Source organism: Eriocheir sinensis, chromosome 31 (genome assembly GCF_024679095.1).
Source record: "Eriocheir sinensis breed Jianghai 21 chromosome 31, ASM2467909v1, whole genome shotgun sequence".
Lineage (NCBI taxonomy): Eukaryota > Metazoa > Arthropoda > Malacostraca > Decapoda > Varunidae > Eriocheir > Eriocheir sinensis.
In genome coordinates, this window is record NC_066539.1 from 15704852 (window position 1) to 15726713 (window position 21862).

Sequence of the window (21862 nt, forward strand, 5' to 3'; positions counted from 1 at the left end):
GTCTATCCTCGAATTCGTATCCTTTTGTCTTAAGTTCTCATCCCTCTGTGTCTCATCCCCACTTCTTCACTGCACATATTTACTTTTAGTCTCCCCTCCTTCATTCCCCATCCTCCCTCTCGTTCACCTTTCACCTTTCCAAACCCTCAAGCTTCCATTCTTTATGCCCAGCCCAACCTCCTCTTGTGTCCAGCTTTCCCCCTCCCTCCAAACCCTCATCTTTCAACTAAGTAATTTATCACATTTTCATAGCTTTCCCTTCCTCTCCTCCACCTACCTTCCCCGTCCCTTTGTCCCTCTCCCAACCAATACCTTCCCTTCCTCTCCTGCATTACCCCTGTCCCTCCGTCTGTCCCTCCCCCAGTCAATACCTTCCCCTTCCACTCCTGCACTGCCCCTGTCCCTCTGTCTCTCTCCCAACCAATACCTTCCCCTTCCTCTCCTGTACCACCCCTGTCTATCCATCCCTACCCCATCCACATGCTTCCCCTTCCTCTCCTCCACACACACACACACACATACACACCTCCATGTCTCCCCCATCCAGCGCCATGCTCACCCAATAACTCAGCGTTAGTGTGTGTATACGGCGCACAGACTTCAGCATCCATAGAGAAACAATCACATAAACCCCCGGAGTTGGATCTCTATAAAGGATCATCGTACACAACACTTCCATTTTTACTGCTCATACACACGCGCTCCATGGCCCGTTTATTCGCGCTTGCTTACACGTTCTCATGACCCCTCGGCCCCTCGCTCTCTCTCTCTCTCGCTCACTCTTTCTCTCTCTGTCTCTGTCTCTGTGTTGCCGTAGTGTGTGTAAAGTGTGTTGGTTTCGTGATTCTGGTGATAGATTTTGTTGTTTTTTTGTCAGTGGAAATAGCTCAAGGGCACACACACGAAGGTAAACAGAAAATAACAAAAGTCCGCCAAGCACCTGGACAGATAGATAGATAGATTGAATGACTGACTGACTGATTTACTGATTGATTGATTGATGGATAGATATGAGATATAGCTAGATAGATGGATAGGGAGTTCTTTTTAGGGACTTATATAAAACAAGATCTCCCTGCACTGCCCTGAACCTAACGTCTTGAGTACAGAAGGTTGTGGGTGTAGGGGTTGTGGGTGTACAGGGTTATGGGTGTAAGGGTTGTGGGTGTACAGGGTTGGGGGGTGTAGGGGTCGTGAGTGGGGAAAGGGGGGGAGGGGGAGGGGGCGTAAAGGCACGTTGGATGCGGCTGTCAGACAGACGTAAATATATCAGGACGTGTGTGTGTGTGTGTGTGTGTGTGTGTGTGTGTGTGTCTGTGTGTTCTATCCTCGAGTGAAAAGGAACACGTAATCGCATTATTGGAAACATTAACAAAGAAAAAAAGACTTAAAATGAAACAAATAGCGAGTCCTTGTCAACCCGGCTCCTCACAGCGGCTGGGGTGGGTGGGTGGGGCGGGGGGTGGGGTTTGGACTGGTTGGCTGGTTCTTTTCGTGAGTGTCAGTGGCATCACCTTCCCCTGGGACGCGCTGGTGAGCCACGGGGGAGCTGCGCCGCGCCGTCCAAGCAACCAGGAGTCATACTTAAACATTTCGGTGCCTTAGTACACTTATTTGACAAGGCTTTCGTAGGAGTTTCAGGCATTTCCAGGGGTAGTTTTAAGAGCCTGGTGGTAGAGTGATCCTTCTTCTGTGCCATGAACCTAAAAGAAAACTCACTAGAACCCGAGGCTTTCGTAGGAGTTTGGGCCATTTCCAGGGGTAGTTTTAAGAGCCTGGTGGTAGTTTGATCCTTCTTTTGTGCCATGAAAAGAAGAATACTCACTAGAACCCGAGGCTTTCGTAGGAGTTTCAGGCATTTCCAGGGGTAGTTTTAAGAGCCTGGTGGTAGACTGACCCTTCTTCTGTGCCATGAAAAGAAGAATACTCACTAGAACCCGAGGCTTTCGTAGGAGTTTCAGGCATTTCCAGGGGTAGTTTTAAGAGCCTGGTGGTAGTCTGATCCTTCTTCTGTGCCATGAACCTAAAAGAACACTCACTAGAACCCGAGGCTTTCGTAGGAGTTTGGGACATTTCCAGGGGTAGTTTTAAGAGCCTGGTGGTAGACTGATCCTTCTTCTGTGCCATGAACCTAAAAGAATACTCACTAGAACCCGAGGCTTTCGTAGGAGTTTCAGGCATTTCCAGGGGTAGTTTTAAGAGCCTGGTGGTAGAGTGATCCTTCTTCTGTGCCATGAACCTAAAAGAACACTCACTAGAACCCGAGGCTTTCGTAGGAGTTTGGGACATTTCCAGGGGTAGTTTTAAGAGCCTGGTGGTAGACTGATCCTTCTTCTGTGCCATGAAAAGAAGAATACTCACTAGAACCCGAGGCTTTCGTAGGAGTTTGGGACATTTCCAGGGGTAGTTTTAAGAGCCTGGTGGTAGTTTGATCCTTCCTCTGTGCCATGAACCTAAAAGAATACTCACTAGAACCCGAGGCTTTCGTAGGAGTTTGGGACATTTCCAGGGGTAGTTTTAAGAGCCTGCTGGTAGACTGACCCTTCTTCTGTGCCTTGAACCTAAAAGAATACTCACTAGAACCCGAGGCTTTCGTAGGAGTTTGGGACATTTCCAGGGGTAGTTTTAAGAGCCTGCTTGTAGACTGACCCTTCTTCTGTGCCATGAAAAGAAGAATACTCACTAGAACCCGAGGCTTTCGTTGGAGTTTGGGACATTTCCAGGGGTAGTTTTAAGAGCCTGGTGGTAGTTTGATCCTTCTGTGCCTTGAACCTAAAAGAACACTCACTAGAACCCGAGGCTTTCGTAGGAGTTTGGGACATTTGCAGGGGTAGTTTTAAGAGCCTGGTGGTAGTTTGATCCTTCTTCTGTGCCATGAACCTAAAAGAACACTCATTCGAACCCGATTCATCTCCTTTTCGGCCTTTGGATATAGCTGATGTGAGAGGCGGAAGCGACTGAGAACATCGACTCGGCATGGCCCTCACCTCGCTGTGCCTCCTTGTTGGATTATAGTGTCCATCCTTGTCCTTGTGTCGGGGGAGTGGGGGTGAGGGGGGAGGTATATTGATGGGTGTTGGTGAGGAGATAGACATAACTCAATTTACGGACACCACCTTGCCTCCTCTATAGATTTCGCTCATTCTCCACGCTGACACAGTATTGGATTATAAGTGTCCATCCTTGTCCTTGTGTATGTGTGGGGGGATCGGGGGAGGTATATTGATGGGTGTTGGTGAGGAGACAGACATCACACCATTTTTTTTTTTTTTTACAACAAAGGAGACAGCTCAAGGGCACACACACAGAAAGGAAACAATAATAAAAAAAGCCCGCTACTCGCTGCTCCTAAAGAAAAGAATCATAAGAGGTGGCCGAAAGAGAGGATATGGATACCAGCTTTCCTCTATAGATTTCGCTCACTCTCCACACTGCCACAGAACGACAAGTGATATGGAAAAGAAATACACTAAAAAACACACATTCTCCGTTCTGTATCCCTAAAACATACACCATTGAGAATTAGCATCTTCCCATCTCTATAGTTTTTCCTCAGTTTCTATTCTAAATTTCTAAAACCCTCTAAAACATACATAATTCACACAGAACAACAAGTAATACGAAAAGAAATACTCTAAAAAACACACATTCTCCGTTCTATATCCCTAAAACACACCATTGACGATTATCACCTTCCCATCTCTATAGTTTTTCCTCATTTTCTATTCTAAATTTCTAAAGCCCTCTAAAACATACATAATTCACACAGAACAACAAGTAATACGAAAAGAAATACTCTAAAAAACACACATTCTCCGTTCTATATCCCTAAAACACACACCATTGACGATTACCAGCTTCCCATCTCTATAGTTTTTCCTCATTCTCTATTCTAAATTTCTAAAACCCTCTAAAACACACATAACTCACGATTAACAGCATCCAATTCTATAGTTCTCACTGATCCTAAGATGTGGTTGCGCTAGTGATGATGGTTGAGGTGGTGGTTGAGGGCTGGATTCTATAGCCAACAAGAGCTAGTGGTTTTGCTGGTGCTGGTGATGGTTGTAGTGTCTGAGGGCTGGAAGGGGCGGGACAAGGGAGGCCTCCATCTCAGCCGCAGCGCCTCCTGGGTTAAAGCTGCTCCCCGACAGGACGCGCGCCCCGACAGGAGGAGGAGGGGGAGGAGGAGGAGGAAGCAGCGAGAAAACCCCTTCCTCCTCCTTCTCCTCCTCACCACCACCTCCACCCCAGAGTCCGCGTTCTTCAAGACAGAGAGGCCGAGGGAAAGGGGAAAGACGGCGGCGTGGCGAGCGTCTGGGGCTGACCAGTTGACGAGCGAGGCACCACGTTAACCGCCCCTACCTACACCCCTCTCCTCCCTCCCCTTCCTCTCCCTGAATGTGTGTGTGTGTGTGGAGGGAGGGAGGGGGGGGGGCTGTATTTTTTTTTTTTTTTTTTTGTGTGTGTGTGTTGCTATATCTATCTTTCTTTTCATCTGTTGTTTTTTCTCTACCCTTTAAGTTTATCTGTATCTATTTATCTATTATCTTTGGTTTTTTTCCCGTCATGTTTTTATCTATCTTTCTATCTGTTTATCTATTATCTTCCTGTTCCTGTTTTGTTTCCATTAATCGTTCAGTTTATCTATTGTATTTTTCTTCTCTTCTCGTTTCTATCTATCTATATGTATATTATCTTGGTCTTCCTGTCATGTTCCTATCTATATATATCTATCTTTCTATTTATCTATTATCTTCGTATTTCTGTTCTGTTTCTTTCAATCGTTCATCTATTTTATTTTTCTTTCCTTCACGTTTCTATATCTATCTATTTATCTATTATCTTTGTCTTCCTGTCATGTTCCTATCTATCTATCTATCTATCTTTATTTATTTATTATCTTCGTATTCCTGCTCTGTTTCTATTAATCGTTCAATTCATCTATTTTATTTTTCTTTCCTTCACGTTTCCATATCTATCTATTTATCTATTATCTTTCTCTTCCCGTCATGTATCTATCTATCAATCCTTCCAATCATCTGTTACCCTTCTCTTCCCGTCCTGCTGTCATTGTTCACCCGGCCATCTATTTATACTCACACCTCCTAGCCACTCACTTCCTCGTCTCACCCTTTCTCCCTCCGTCAACTGGTCCGCCAATACGTCAGTCAGTTTGTTTGTCATACCTTTATTTCCCTTTTTATACGTCAGGTCTACCATTACCTCGCTGTATACCTGTCACTCGGTCTCTTTAAGTTAAGTATCTCACCTGGCAGTACCTTGGCTTTTGAATGGTTCCTGTACCGCCCGTCTTCGTAGCTTCGTATACAGACAGACACGAGGGAGAGGGAGCGGGGGAGTCTACAGCGTCCTCAGTCTTCGATTAGTACACAGACTAGGCTCGGCGGCGGGTTTGGCTTGTCTCTATGTGCGTGTGTGTGTGTAGGTGTGGGTGTGGGTGGGTGTGGGTGAAGGGGTGTCTGTCTGTCTGTGTGTCTGTGAGTGTGTCTGTCTCTTTCTGTGTACATGTGTGTTTGTCTGTTTTTCTGTGTGTGTGGGAAGGGGGGTGTCTGTCTCTCTCTGTCTTTCTGTGTGTCTCTGAATGTGTCTGTATCTGTGTGTCTCTTTATGTATCTATCTATCCATCAATCAATCATTCAACCAGTCACTTTATCTATCTATCTATCTATCTATCTATCTCATCCTTCATCCGCGTTACACACACACAGAACACAGATTGTCAACATGAGCCCGTCTTCTGGAAAGCCAACCCTCACACCCAGGCACCAACGAGTCACTCTAGGTACATGCACACATACGGGTAGGCGGCGTCCGGTGGTAACGTAGTGTTGGCAATATCGTACGCTGAGGAGGGTGAGGGCGGTGGACGAGGGTATAGGTATGAGTGCGAGGCGGAGGGTAGTGGTATTGAGCCTGTGTGAGTGCTTGAGTGAGGGCGGTCGTGGATAGCGTGATGTGATGGGTTGGTCAGACGCAGGCAGGTGGGTCATCTTTGTGTCTAGGGAACAGGGACATATTGGACTCAGAAAAGTTGTCGGCCTCAGGAACGATAGAGTAGAGGATGAGCGAAAACCATAGAAGATGAAAGCTGGTAATTGTGAATGGTGTGTGTTGTAGAGAGTTTAAGAGAGATCTAGTGGAGAATAAAGAAAAACCGTAGAAGAGAAGAGAGTTAATGATCTTTAGAGAGTTTTAGAGAGATATAGAGTGGAGAATGAGGAAAACTATTAACGATGTAAGTTAGTAATCGTGAACGGTGTATGTTGTAGAGAGTTCAAGAGAGACATAGTGGAGAATAAAGAAAAACCGTGGAAGAGAAGAGACTTAATGATCTGTGCTTTAGAGAATTTTAGAGAGATACAGAGTGGAGAATGAGGGAAACTATTAACGATGTAACTTAGTAATTGTGAACGCTGTGTGTTGTAGAGAGTTCAAGAGAGATATAGTGGAGAATAAAGAAAAACCGTGGAAGAGAAGAGAGTTAATGATGGGTGCTTTAAAGAGTTTTAGAGAGATACAGAGTGGAGAATGAGGAAAACTATTAACGATGTAACTTAGTAATTGTGAACGGTGTGTGTTGTAGAGAATTTAAGAGAGACATAGTGGAGAATAAAGAAAAACCGTAGAAGAGAAGAGACTTAATGATCTGTGCTTTAAAGAGTTTTAGAGAGATACAGAGTGGAGAATGAGGAAAACTATTAACGATGTAAGTTAGTAATCGTGAATGGTGTGTGTTGTAGAGAGTTCAAGAGAGACATAGTGGAGAATAAAGAAAAACCGTGGAAGAGAAGAGACTTAATGATCTGTGCTTTAGAGAGTTTTAGAGAGATACAGAGTGGAGAATGAGGAAAACTATTAACGATGTAAGTTAGTAATCGTGAACGCTGTGTGTTGATGAGAGTTCAAGAGAGACATAGTGGAGAATAAAGAAAAACCGTGGAAGAGAAGAGACTTAATGATCTGTGCTTTAGAGAGTTTTAGAGAGATACAGAGTGCACGAGAATGAGGAAAACTATTAACGATGTAACTTAGTAATTGTGAACGGTGTGTGTTGTAGAGAGTTCAAGAGAGACATAGTGGAGAATAAAGAAAAACCGTGGAAGAGAAGAGACTTAATGATCTGTGCTTTAGAGAGTTTTAGAGAGATACAGAGTGGAGAATGAGGGAAAACTATTAACGATGTAAGTAAATAATCGTGAACGGTGTGTGTTGTAGAGAGTTTAAGAGAGACATAGTGGAGAATAAAGAAAAACCGTGGAAGAGACTTAATGATCTGTGCTTTAGAGAGTTTTAGAGAGATACAGAGTGGAGAATGAGGGAAAACTATTAACGATGTAACTTAGTAATTGTGAACGGTGTGTGTTGTAGAGAGTTCAAGAGAGACATAGTGGAGAATAAAGAAAAACCGTAGAAGAGAAGAGACTTAATGATCTGTGCTTTAGAGAGTTTTAGAGAGATACAGAGTGCACGAGAATGAGGGAAAACTATTAACGATGTAAGTAAATAATCGTGAACGGTGTGTGTTGTAGAGAGTTCAAGAGAGACATAGTGGAGAATAAAGAAAAACCGTGGAAGAGACTTAATGATCTGTGCTTTAGAGAGTTTTAGAGAGATACAGAGTGGAGAATGAGGGAAAACTATTAACGATGTAAGTTAGTAATCGTGAACGGTGTGTGTTGTAGAGAGTTCAAGAGAGACACAGTGCAGAATGAAGGAAAACTATAGAAAATGAAAACTGCTAAACGGTTTGTGTTGTAGAGTTTATTCCTTTTCTTATTATCTGATGTTCTGGGGCAGTGTGGAAAATGAGCGAAAACTACAGAGGATGAAAACTGTTAATCGCAAATGGAGGGTGTGTTTTATATTGTATTCATTTTCATATTGGCTTGGAAGGGGATCGAAGAAATATAGAGGGGAGGAGAGAATATAAGAGGGGGTTCAGTAGGATTGGATGGCGTAGGAGAGGCTGAGGGGGCTTGTAAGGGATTCAGAACCTTTGTAAGGGGGTTGGGAGTAGCTTGCAAGGGGATCGAAGAAATATAGAGGGGAGGAGAGAATATAAGAGGGGGTACAGTAGGATTGGATATGGAAGGACTTACGAGAGGCTGAGGGGGCTTGTAAGGGATTCAGAACCTTTGTAAGGGGGTTGGGAGTAGCTTGCAAGGGGATCGAAGAAATATAGAGGGGAGGAGAGAATATAAGAGGGGGTACAGTAGGATTGGATATGGAAGGACTTACGAGAGGCTGACTGTACGGAAGGTGACAGTCTGTGCTTCCTACCTCCTGCATACCTCACACTCAGTGGTCAGTCAGTTAGGCAGTTAGTCAACCTAGCCTCTTGTTTTCCATATGGTGACTGTCAGTGCCTACCCCAGCTTGCTATATCACCGCCGCCCCCAATCAGTCAGTCAGTCACTCTCCCACGTAAGTCAGTCAGTTAGGCAGTTAATCAACCACGCCCCGAGTTGTCCATATGGTGACTGTCAGTACTTACGCCAGCTTGCTATATCCCCACCACCCCCAGCCAGTCAGTCAGGCAGTCAGTCACCCAGTCAGTCACCCACCCAAGTCAGTCAGTCAGGCAGTTAGTCATCCACGCCTCTGGATATCAATATGGTGACTGTCAGTGTCTACCCCAGCTTTGTCCCCGCCAACCCCAACCAGTCAGCCAGTCAGTCAGTCAGTCACCGCCGCCCCTCGCCTTCCGCCTGGCCTGCCGTGATCTCTTCCTGCCGCTCCGTCCCCTCCCGCCCCTCTGCCCGGCCTGGCCTCGGCGTCCCTCGCTCACCGCGGCAAAAAAATGGTGTGTGCAGTCCTGGCCTCGTGGCGCTGCACTGTTCGGAACACCTGGCTATTGATTGTGATGTGGTGATCAGGTGACGTCACAGGTAAGGTTTGTTTGCCAATCCTTGAGCTGCTGGCCTACCCGTGCTGCCGCTGCGGTGGTGCTTGTGGGGGGTGTGCTGCCCCCCCTCGGTGCCTGCTTTCCCCTCCTCCCCTTCCCTGCCAGTCATCGCTCCTCTCTCATACACACGCGGCATGATGAGTCTTGTCTCTTGGGCGTGATGGAAGAAGAATGAACTGCATCGCATTCAGGTTCAAACGCACGGCTCTAAGGCCACTTCTCATATCCGCCTTAAAGCTGGTTGACTCGCCAAGAATTTCTGGAAAGTTTGTATTTGAAGACAAAGCGAGCGTGCGCGGCCCCCCTCCCCCTCTTACTCTAATTGTATCATAACCTTGGCTTTACTCACGCTAAATGTTTTCCCCCAAGAGTGGCCGTTTTCCCTCCCCTCATTACTTATGTAGCGGGAGGGTGTGGGGTGGGGAGGAGGGGCCGCGTTGTTTCTCGAGGCGGCGGCGGCGGTGACGGCGGCCGTGCGTGTCTGGCTGCCCTGCCCACACTGGCCAGCCGGTGGCTCCCCGCTGTGTTGCGACACTCGGATTGATACAATTACTGACACACAGCCGTGACGCAAGAACTAATGCACTTCAGCTTGTGGCCAATAATGGACTGGTCGGGCCTTGAAGCCGCCCTCGCGTCAAGCAAATGTTTCAAGTGCATAAAAGGATTATGTCAAGGCTCTATTGAACCAACCCTTGACGCGAGTGTAAGTCACATGACACTGCATCCTGAAAGGGTGCCAGCTTACTATGCAAGGTGTGCCTCGCCGTGATGCTGTGTTCCTGCCACCCCAGGGGAGGGCGCTGCGTCCCCCCAGTACTGGCGTGTCGTGCGGTGCCAGCCTCGACCCAGTACTTCTGGCGGGCCTGTGGAGGCTTCTTTTAACCGGAGGCAAAGGCACACAGGAGTGGGTGCGACTGTACACGTGTGTTTTCCCTTCTTTCTTCCCTGCCTTGGCGAGAATAATGACGGGGCTGGCCGGGGGGGAGCGGGGCAGTATAGCCTCACGTCACTCATAACAATCCTCGCGTGGCAGCGGCCTGAGGGGCGAGGCGAGGCGGGGTCATTATCAGCACTTGGCCGCCTCTTGCCAGCCCGGTGCGCTACCTGCCTCACCTCCACGTCCTCCCCGTGGCTGTGCCCCTCCACCTGCATCGCCCCACGACCACTAACCTACAGCAACACACCTGAGACCCGGAGACTTTTTTTTCATGCGTGTCACAGACGAGTGTGCGCCTGTGAACGTCGAGGAAGAAGCTAAATAACAAAGAGGACCATGCAGAGGCATCGTGTGGTTTCGTTGCATTGTGTGCGGCGCGCCGCCCCACACAATGGCCCTGGACACCCGAGTGACGGCGCGGCGTTACAAGGGCAGCGGCGGTAATCTTCGGCCTTGTGACGTGCGCCGCGCCACAGTGGTCCCGCAAAAACAGCAAGTAATGGCGGGAGGGGAGGAGATTGGTGTACGTTATCGGCGCCTCTCCCCCGAGGAGCCCCGAGCCGTAGTGGGATTCAGAGGAGGCACTCTGGTGGTGGAAAGGAGGAGGAGGAAACATGGAAACACGGACGAGCAGAAAGTCTATTGGGTCATTGCGAGGCTGCCTTCTTTCAGTGATTTAATCAATCCGTCAGCCACAGGAGTGACCTGCGGAAAGGATTAAAGCACTCCTGCACTTATTCTTGGATATATTCAGTTCACTCCCGACGCAGCGGTGACGATCAATGCGGTTCTTAAAGGAGCTGATTGTTTCCGCGCTTACTACTTCAGCAGGAAGGCTGTTCCAGTGACAAACAACTCTGTTCGAGAAATAGCTCCTGCCGATATCTGTACTTCATAGCTGCGGTTGAATTGTTCTTCCGTTGTTTCTTGTTCTCGGGTTACTGTGTAGCGTGATGAGTCTGGAGTGGTCAACATTGACGAACTTGTTCAGGTCCTTGAAAACCTCTGTGTAAGGAGGAGGAGGAGGAGGAGGAGGAGGAGGAGGAGGAGGCAATATTAGGTTAGCTGGATTGCTAGCAGTCACAATCTTGCCGGACACTCTATCTCCACCCTCTGTACCAACAAGGGACGGATGCGAAGGGGGGGGGGGGGGAACGAGGGGGCCCCTTCAAACCAGGGGGAGGAGGGGAGAGACTCCGCCCCCTTCCCCCCCTGGATCTGTTCCGCCCTGTCCAATCACCGTTTGATCTGCGCCCTTGACCCCCGCCTCACGCCGCGCCGCCCTGCCAACGCACAGGCCATCGCCGCGCCCCTTCCTCTTCCCCCCCTTCCCCTGTACCCCTTCCCCCCTGGCAACCTTGCCACTCTTTCCCCATCCCCCTTCCCTACCTTTGCACCCCTTCTTCCCCTCCCTCCCCTTGCACGCCCTCTTCCCTTCCCTTTCCTCTTTCCTTTCTCCTTCCACATCCCTCCCTTGCACCCCTTCTTCCCCTTCCCTCCCTTGCACCCCTTCTCTTCCCCTTCCCTTCCCTTGCACCCCTTCTTCCCCTCCTTCTCTTCCCCTTCCCTTCCCTTGCACCCCTTCTTCCTTTCTTCTCTTCCCCTTCCCTTGCATCCCTTCTTCCCGTCTCCTACCCCTGCAGCCCTCCTTTCCCCTCCTCCCTTCTTCCCCTCCTGCATCCCCCCCCAGCATCCTCGCCCCGCCTAATGGTGCAACATGACGCCCCGATTGTTCATATTTGAGGCCTCGCGCGGCGGATCTTTTCTCTGAGTAATCTCGTCGCGCGGACACAACGGGCGGGGCGGGACGGGGCTGGGCGGGGGGGGGGGGGTATTGGTTCTCATGACAAGGCTCTCCGCGTGAACCCCCTCCCGCCCCCTCCCTCCTTACTCTTCCTCACTCTTGCCTTCATCCTCACCTCAGCCCCCTCCCCTCACCTTCCCTCATCCTCACCCTCAACCCCTCCCCCCCCCCCCTCACCTTCCCTCATTCTCACCCTGGCTCACCTTCATTTCCCCTCACCCTCCTTTACCCTCCCTCACCCTTCCTCACCTTCCCTCATCCCCCTTCACTCCCCTCACCAGGAAAAAAATCTCTCTCTCTCTCTCTCTCTCTCTCTCTCTCTCTCTCTCTCTCTCTCTCTCTCTCTCTCTCTCTCTCTCTCTCTCTCTCTCTCTCTCTCTCTCTCTCTCTCTCTCTCTCTCTCTCTCTCTCAAAATTAAAGGGGTCGAGTTTATAGTGACATAAAACTAATGGTAAATAAATAGAGTAAATAAACAAGTAGTATTATCAAGTTGTTTTCTATGGGGTAAAAAAATATGGGTAATTAGTATTGTTTATTTTTTATTTACATCTTAGTCTAGTGAAAATAATTGCATACGTATATATAGGTGAGTTATTTTTTTTCTTCGTCACTGTATTCAAGGTGTAACTGACCACAAGGTGTATATAGTTATTGAAATATTGTCTTAGATATTTGTGATTACTTTTTTTTTTAAGCATCGATAAAACGCTTAAATTTGATCAATCCTGTCTTGCATATTCCATTCAAGTAGTTTGGTCCTGTCCTGGTCGTGTCCTATTTCCGTAAAACAACAACAACAAAAAAAAGCGAGAGATTCCTGTATGTCTCGTGTTGCTCTATTCTCACTGTGCGTCCCGGTGTGTGTGCGTGTGTGTGTGTGGATGTGTGTGGGTGTGGGTGTGACAGGGGGTTGGGGGGGTGAAGGGGAGCCAAACATTAATCCCGAAAAGTTCCTTGCATTCTGAGCACAAAACGCGAGTATGTGATTACCCGACGCCGCTTATTGCCAAAACAGACAGCAAAGTGGCCACAAACGGAGCTGTTCGGGGCTGTTTCGGGCAAGCACTTCGCCATTACACGCGCGGGGATGTGTTGGGAAGCGGTCTGGGCGGCGGGGGAAGGACACAGAACGGCAAACAGCAAATAACAGCAGCGGGTATGGCGTGGTGGTGGTGGTGCCGAGCCTGTATTTTCAGACGTTTTCGGCACCCACAACAACTATACCCAAGGCCATAAAGGAGATTAGTCGGGTTTTCAATAGGATTTGTTCACATTCACGTTGCAGAGCCTTGCCGAACTATCACTAGGCTCGTTAAACTACCCATGGAAATAGATACAACCTTCTCAGACGTTTTCGGCACCCACAACAACAATATCCAAGGCCACAAAGGAGATTAGTCGGGTTTTCAATAGGATTTTTTCACATTCACGTTGCAGAGCCTTGCCGAACTATCACTAGGCTCGTTAAACTACCCATGGAAATAGATGCAACCTTCTCAGACGTTTTCGGCACCCACAACAACTATATCCAAGGCCACAAAGGAGATTAGTCGGGTTCTGAATAGGATTTTTTGACATTCACGTTACAGAGCCTTGCCGAACTATCACTAGGCTCGTTAAACTACCCATGGAAATAGATACATCCTTCTCAGACGTTTCCGGCACCCAGAACAACTATATCCAAGGTCACAAAGGAGATTAGTCGGGTTTTCAATAGGATTTTTTCACATTCACGTTGCAGAGCCTTGCCGAACTATCACTAGGCTCATGAAACTACCCATGGAAATAGATACAACCTTCTCAGACGTTTCCGGCACCCACAACCAATATTTCCAAAGTCCGCAAAGTATATTAGTCGGATTCCCATGAGGGTTTTTCACATCCACGGTGCAGAGACCTCGCCGAACTATTACTAGGCTATGAAACTATCCATGGTAATACCCACATAACCTCGAAGAAGAAAGTCTTATCATATATAGATGTGTGCGATTCCCACTCAAAATTACTCTTAGTCACTCTATCTAAACCTAACTTAACTAACCTAACCTAACCTAACCTAACCTAACCTAACCTAACCTAACCTAACCTAACCTAACCTAACCTAACCTAACCTAAACAAACCTAACCTAACCTAACCTAACCTAACCTAACCTAACCTAACCTAACCTAACCTAACCTAACCTAACCTAACCTAACCTAACCTAACCTAACCTAACCTAACCTAACCTAACCTAACCTAACCTAACCTAAACTAACCTAACCTAACCTAACCTAACCTAACCTAACCTAACCTAACCTAACCTGCCCTGTTCAATAGCGGGCGCCACATACCCGTACAGAGAAGGGAAATACGTCCCCGCCCGGGTTTCCCCCCTAGCTGCTGGTGGCACTCCTGAGCCGCCGCGCTTAGAGGCTGTGCAGGGCCGGGCCACGCAGCCACACACCCTCTGAACGGCTATTACACACGCATTACTCACTGGATATTGCTCGCGACTGACGCTGGATACTCTTTGGTGACCGTGTGTGGGGGGAGGGGGGAGGGGAGGAGTGTGTGTGTGGGGGGGTGGGGAGGGTTGTGTGTGCGCCCCCGAGGACAGTGTTTGGAAATTGGTCTGTGCTTACAATGCTCCAATACACTCACTGATTATTTCCTAGAATGCTGGTTGGGGGCGGGGGGGATGGGGGGGGGGGGGATGAAGGTGTTTGTGGCGGTTCTTGAGTGGGATTTGGTACGTGTGTGTGTGTGTGTGTGTGTGCGATGATAGGAAGGTAAGAAAGATATCAGAAAAAGGAAACGAAGAAAAAAAAAAAAAGCAAACAAGGAAGGAAGGGAGAGGGAGAGTCAAGGAAGGAAGGAAAGAATAAGAAAGAATAACAAGAAAAGTAAGATAACGAGCAATGTGAAACCAAAGCCATTACACACACACACACACACACACACACACACACACACACACACACACACACACACACACACACACAGACACACACACTTGATGACCAAGAACTATAAAATCAAGTGAACAGAAGGAAAAGGACCCCCCCCCCTCTCTCTCTCTCTCTCTCTCTCTCTCTCTCTCTCTCTCTCTCTCTCTCTCTCTCTCTCTCTCTCTCTCTCTCTCTCTCTCTCTCTCTCTCTCTCTCTCTCTCTCTCTCTCTCTCTCTCTCTCTCCCTAACCCTTCCCCCCTCTCTCTCTACCCCCTCCCTCCCTTCCACCCACCCCGTCTCACCGATTGCGGTATTCAGGGGAGCCGTACAATTATAAATCAATCGCCGAAGACTTAAAGGCGTGTGTATGAGTCTCGCGGGGCGGCAAGGGATTCAATAAGACCGGTAAAAACACACAGGACGATCCGAGGCCCCGCTTTCGGCTCCCACCGCTCGACAACTCTTTCCGAATGCCACCAAGGGGATTTCGGTGGGTTCTCAAGAGGGGTTTTCTTTATCATGTTGACGGTGCAGAGGCCTCGTCAAACTATCACTAGGGGCATCAGACTACCCGTGGAATACCTAACACAACCTCATGGAAAGCCTTATTAAACTGTCTCTAGGCTCATAAAACAACCCCTGGAAACACCCGCAACAACCTCTACGAAAGCCTTTCAAATGTGGGTATGTTTCAGATCCATATTCTCATACGCTTTCGGCTCTCCACAACTATTTTCAAAGGCCACAAAGACGAATATTCGGGTTCTTATGAGTGGATCAGAAGCCTCGTCAAACTATCACTTGCCGCATTACATAACAACCTATGGAAATGCCTACCCACACAACTTCAACGAAAGCCTCTGCCAATGTGTGTGTTTGTAGGCCCCGAAATGTTTGAGAGTACAGATCCGGACGAGGAGGCGAAGGAGGGAGAGAGGAAACACTTGAAGCGGAAAGCAACAATGCGAAGGGGGGAGAAGTAGTGTAACGCTGTGTTGTTGTGAGAGGCACCCGAATAAGAGGAAGGAAGGAAGAAAGACAGAAAGATAAAAGAAAGAAAGACAAAAAAAACACGAGTAGGAAGAAGAGAAGAACTGCTACGATACACTGGATTAGCGGGCTTTTTTTTACGCCTTTGTTGTTGCCCTTGAGCTGTTTCCTTAGCTCTAAAAACAAAGACGACAAGAGAAGCGCAAGAAGGGAAAGAAAATAACCACGATAAGGAAGAAAGGAAACTATATGAGGAAGGATCAAGGCGAGAGAAATTAAAATAACGAAGGAACAATTACGATTACGAAAAGGATTAATAAAGAATGGAAAAGGAGGAGGAATGATTAGCGAGAAAGAGAGGAGGAATTAGATTTAGAAAAGGGAGAGAAAGCGTAGAGGAGGAGGAAAAGACGAAGAAATGAGAGAAAGTTAGAGAGAGAAGATTGTGAGGAAACGTAAACGAGGAGGAAGGGAATAACAAAGGAGGAAAAAGTTAAAAAGAAGAAAGGAGAAAGAACAATGGAAGGGAAAGGGAGAGGAAGCGTAGAGGAGGAGGGGAAAGGAGAATAAAGAAAAGGAGGAAGAAATACGAAGAGAAAAGGGAGAGGAAACGTAAAAGAGGGAAGGGAAAAATGGAAGAAAGAAAAATAATAAGGGAGAGAAAAGGAGGGAGAATAAGGGTAGGAAAATGAAGGGGAAGCGTAAAGGAGGAGGAAAAAGGGGAAAATAAAGGAGAGCAAAAGAGGAAAGAAATAATTAAGAAGGAAGAAAGAAGAATAATGGAAGGAAAAGGATAGAGGAGCGTCAAGAAGGAGGGAAAAGGGAAATAACAAGGAAAGGAAAATAAGATAATAATTAAGAAGGATAGAGAGAAAGAGAAATGAAGGGGAAAGGAGAAAGAAAATAAAGGAGAGAAAAGGAGGAAGAAAGAAAGCGTTAAGGAGAAAATAAGGGAATAAAGAAGAAAGAAAAATGAGAAAGAGCAATTAAAAAAAAAGATAGAGAGAATTATGGAGGAAAAAAAACATAAGAAAGAGGAAAAGGCGTAACGAAGGAGGAAAAAAAAAAGCAATAACAGGGTAAGGAAAAGGAGGAAAACAACTAAGAAGAAGAACAGATGGAGAGAATCATGGAGATAGAGAGAGAAAAAAAAAAACATAGAGAAAAGTAAAGAGTAAAGAGGAAGGTTTAAGATTGAAACACAAGATCATTCAAAAGTTAGCTCGAAAAGTCCGTCTCATTCACGCCCTCTGCTTCTGTTTCTTCCTCTCTCGTTTACTTATTTTTCCTTCTTTTTTATTGAGGGTCGCGATATGTTGCCGGCTGTCTTGTTTCCTCTTGTTTGTTTTGGCTCTTTGTTTCCTTCTGATGTTTATTTTCAGTTCAATGTTTGTTTGTTTTCTTTGTTTTGTTTTTCTTCCTTATTTTTATCCTACCTTCATTCCTTCCTGTTTCCCTCGCTACTGTTTTTTCTTTTCCTCCTTTCTTTCTGTTTTCCTTCCTTCCTGTTTCCCTCTCCTATGGCTTCTTTCTCTCCTTCATTCTTTCCTCTCTTCCTTCATTCATACTCTCCTTATTCCCTTCTTTTCTTATGTTATTCCTTCTTTCTTCTCTTCCTTCCTTCATTCATTCATTCCTGTTTCTCTTTCATGTTCTTTTTTCCTTCTTTCTTTCCTTCCTTCCTTCCTTCCTTAATTTTCCTTTTTTTTCCTCCCTCTCTTCTTCATATCTCTTTCTTTTCTTCCTTCCTTCCTTCCTCCTTTTCATCTTCTCTCCCTTTTCTTTCTACCTGCCCTTATTCTCTCCTTTCTTCCTTCCTACCTTGTTTCTTTTATGTCTTTTCCCTCCTTCCATTTCTCCATCCTGCCTTCCTCCCTTCCTTCCATCCTGTCTTCCTTCTTTCTTTCCTTCCTTCCATCCTCCATCCTTTCTTCCACTCTTCTCCTTTACCTTTTTTCTTACTTCCTTTTTTTCCCCTGCTGCAATGCCTTTCATTCCCAAACGACCAATACTGCTTCCTTACCCCGCCCCAAACATATGCATTAAACGGAGGTAATTTTCCCTTTTCCCCCCAAACACATTTTTTTTCCCACGGAGAGCATAAAAGTCCTATTCTTAAACATTTCGGAGCCAAAGTTCACATATTTGACAAGGCTTTCGTAGGAGTTTTGTGTAGGTCATTTCCAGGGGTAGTTTAATGACCCTGGTGGTGGTAGTTTGACCCTTCTTCTGTACCATGAATCTGAAAAACTCTCATTAGAACCCGACTGATCTCCTTTTCTCTCGCTACTTCCTCCTCGGTCTCCTCCTTCTTCTCCTCCTCCTCCCTTCTTTCCTTTCTTCCTTCCTTCCTTCCTTTAGTTAATGTGAGGGGTGGAAACGTTTGACAATACCCACCTAATATTTTTCCTTCCTTCCTTCCTTCCTTCCTTTCTTTCTTCCTCTTTTACTTTTCTTTTTTCCTTCCTTCCTTCCTTCCTTCCTTCCTTTCCTTTATCCTTCCTCTTTATTTTTTTCTCTTGCTGCTTCCTTCTCGTTCTCCTTCTCGTCCTCCTCCTCCCTTCCTTTCTTTCTTACTTTTTTCTTCCTCTTTTTCATTCTTTTTCTCCCTACTTCCTCGTCGTTCTCCTCTTCCTCCTCCCTTCCTTCCTTTCTTCCATTTTTCATTCTTGCTTCCTTCCTTCCTTCCATTCTTCCTTCCTTCCTTCCTTCCTTCCTTTCTCCCTTCCTCTTTTCCTTTTTTCCCCGCCGATTTTTTCCCCTCCCTCTTCCAATGGGTGTAAACTCCCCTTCCATGATACATTCTTTCGCGGGGAGTAATTTTCCTCTCCTTTGAACCTTCGACGAGATAGAACTTCCCCGCCTTATTGTTCCTCCCCCTCCCCCCGCGCCCCCCACAAACTACTTTTCCTGGGGGGGCGGGAGTGAGTTTCCTTTCCTCGGCAACAACACCAAAAAACACAGCAACACATTTTTACTTTCCGATGGGAGTAGTTTTCCTTCCTTATACGACAAGAAGGAGGAGGAGGAAGAAGTAGGGAGAGAAAGAAAGTAAGAAAAAGAAAAAGAGAAAGGAAGAAAGGAAAGAAATGGAAAGGAAAGGAAAGGGAAAGAAAGGGAAGGGAAGGGAAGAAAGAAAGGGTGGAAGAGGAGGAGGAGGAGGAGGAGGAGGAGGAGGAGGAGGTTAGCGGCAACTTTGAAATTGGAAAACAGAAAATACTTGTCCATTCTGTTTCCTACTTTACTCCGAGAGGTTGTTGTTTTTCTTTTCTTTGGGGTAAGCTCTCCTTTTCCATTGAGAGAGAGAGAGAGAGAGAGAGAGAGAGAGAGAGAGAGAGAGAGAGAGCGTGTGTGTGTGTGTGCGTGCGTGTGTGTGTGTGTGTGTGCGTGCGTGTGTGTGTAGGACCGCAGGGATTGAGAGCCGCATAGTTTAAGCGGTTCAGTTCAGGCCTCCGGTTGACCATTGTCTGCTGAGAGCCATTTCCAGGGCGAGGGATACCGAAGTGACTCTCTCCGTCCCGTATGTGTGTGTGTGTGTGTGTGTGTGTGTGTGTGTGTGTGTGTGTGTGTGTGTGTGTGTGTGTGTGTGTGTGTGTGGGTATTGTAGGGGGATGGGGACTCGGTAAGCTGGTTGGCAACGCGCACAAACACCTCCCCGCGGATTGGCCAGCAGCAGACTGTCCAAAGCTTGCGACAACGACGTCCAAGGCGGTAAGGATCACTTGGCTCCAGGAAGACAGGCCCGTTATAGTGTCGGATATTATTTACTTATTTATTTATTTAGTGTATAGTCTTCACAGGCGAGTAGTGTTGAAATCTGGCTTGCTTGGACCGTAGACTACTTTGACAGCCCTCCCTCCTTCCCCCCTTTTTTTTCGATGTGCAAAATATAGATTAGCGAGTGAAATGCAAAATATAAATAAACAAATGAAATGCAAAATATAAATAAACAAATGAAATGCAAAATATAAATAAACAAATGAAATGCAAAATATAAATAAACAAATGAAATGCAAAATATAAATAAACAAATGAAATGCAAAATATAAATAAACAAATGAAATGCAAAATATAAATAAACAAATGAAATGCAAAATACAGTGAGCAAGTGAAATCCAAAATATAAATACCCGTTTAAACCAGACTGAATTTAAATTTAAAAAAAAGTTCTTTGTTTACGCACACACACTGAAAGTTGTTTGTGGTCCATGGTGTTTACTTTAAAGTTTAACGTAACTGAGGCGGATGCTGCGGCCCACTACGCTGCCTGCCTCCCTCACGCTGCTCCCGGCACTCAGGAGGTGAGGTGCCCCACTACAATGGCGCACACGACGATGCATCTTTCTTCTGTGCTCGTGCAGGAGAACAGACTTATGGCGGATGATGATTTTTAACCTTCGCGATGTATCTTCCCTCTGTGCTCGTGTCTGTGCTCGTGCAGGAGAACAGACTTATGGCGGATGATGATTTTTAACCTTCGCGATGTATCTTCCCTCTGTGCTCGTGCAGGAGAACAGACTTATGGCGGATGATGATTCTTAACCTTCACCGCATGTCTCCATCTCGCCCGACGTGTCTCTGCCTGCACCGCCGCGCTGCAACGAGTTCCGTGAATGATGACTCACGGCGCCGCCCACTGAGTAAGATCAAGGAGGCTCTTGGGGTAGCCTCCAGGGAGTCTCGGCCCCGAAAATGTTTTGTACTATGACACGACAGCTCAGAAAGGGGGGTGTTGGCAGGGAGACCTTCGCGTAAACGTACTTTCATTCCTTTCGCCCCACGAGCATTATGGGTTGAGGCGAGACGGGCTCCAGCCATGAAGGGACAAAGGGACTTTCGTCTGTACCAGTTGCGTGCATGAGGGTTATACAAGCTCTTGAGGTATTGAGGAAAGAAAAAAGGAGCAAAGAGGAAAGGGTAGTGGTGGGCCCTGTCTCTGTCGCTTCGTCTGTCATGGCTATATAAAGATGGGCGTTCTCGGACCACACATCTGTTATACTGTGAGTGATGTGATGTGTAGTGACAAGTGTTATATTTTTCAAGGTGGCGGTTTGTCTTAGTTGAAGAGCGGCCCTCCACGGCGAAGTTGTACAGAAGTTTGAGAATAGGCTGTTACATAAAAGCTTCTTGAGCAAAAAGTACTACGGGCCATGAACCGACGCGGCTGCTACTGACATTTTTTGTTCCCTTGATTAAAGGCGTTTCTGTGAGGGGTGTCGTGTTTACTGCTGAGCTGGTGCACGTGTGGAGCTTGTAGGAGGTGGAGGCACGTCGCGATGCGCGGGTTTGTGTGAACTCAGCGATTCAGTCGAGAGCGCTATATTCACGTCATCATTTGCTCCATGATCAGGAGACGTGTAGAGGTGAGAATGTCTGCACGGGAGCAAGGCTTTGAGGTCCTGCGCCTATTGAGAAACTCATGATCTATGTGCAGACTTTTCTTGGAGTCAAGACGTTTGTGAACGGGAGGAGGCGAGCCACTGGGCCACGGCGGCAGTGCCCAGAGCCGTCATGGTGAGGTAGCTGGTCTAATATTGGGTGCAAGGCGGTGGGTGTGGTGCCAGCCAGCGGCGGCGCGGCGCGGCGTGGGGCTCAGTGTTGGTGTAGGAGCAGCCGGGGAGTGGGCGCCAGGCCCCTTACAGGCCGGGACACTAACCCACCACCTCCACGCCTGTCTGCCGCACCCTCTGCCCGCCGCCACGCAGGGGCACGCCGCCAAGATGGTTCCCGCCGAGGCACTCGTATGTGGTCCCGTGAGGCGCGTTCGCCTCGTGTTTTGTTTTGTGCACAGCGGCCACGACCACTCTTGTGTAATATATATATATATATATATATATATATATATATATATATATATATATATATATATATATATATATATATATATATATATATATATATTTCCACCTCTTAGTGAGTTGTGTGTTTGCATCTTGGGGAAGCTTGTACTGTGTTGTGTGTGTCCACACACTGTGTGGAGCAACACCGCTGCAGCACACTCGTGGCGGTCTGCGCTGCGAGGCTCAGGGTGGTGGTGTTGGTGTTGCGCCCCGGCGATGGTGGACACTGTACCTTGTTCACTAAAGAGATAAAACAGTGATGGAAAGTGAAGAGTTTCCTTGGGTGGTGTTGGCATTGCTTTTTGGTGGACTGCACTTCAATTTTGCTGTATTCGAAGGCCTGCATTGTGAATTACTCACCACCAGAGGAAAAGTATTTGTTGTTTGCATAGAATTATTGGTTTACCTGTAAAGGACTGAAAAATATTT

General features: G+C 47.0%; 1 protein-coding gene and 1 long non-coding RNA gene across 2 annotated transcripts in view; one reads left to right on the forward strand and one right to left on the reverse strand.

Moving 5' to 3' along the window:
• The window catches only part of LOC127005960 (liprin-beta-1-like), a 118777-nt gene that overhangs the window by 72307 nt on the left and 24608 nt on the right, over window positions 1-21862 (forward strand). The window lies entirely within an intron of this gene.
• On the reverse strand, window positions 12072-14192 carry LOC127005961 (uncharacterized). The gene is made up of 3 exons (XR_007758991.1): window positions 13796-14192; window positions 13471-13760; window positions 12072-13166 (listed from the first exon to the last, which is right to left on the reverse strand). It is a non-coding gene; the product is annotated as an uncharacterized LOC127005961 (long non-coding RNA).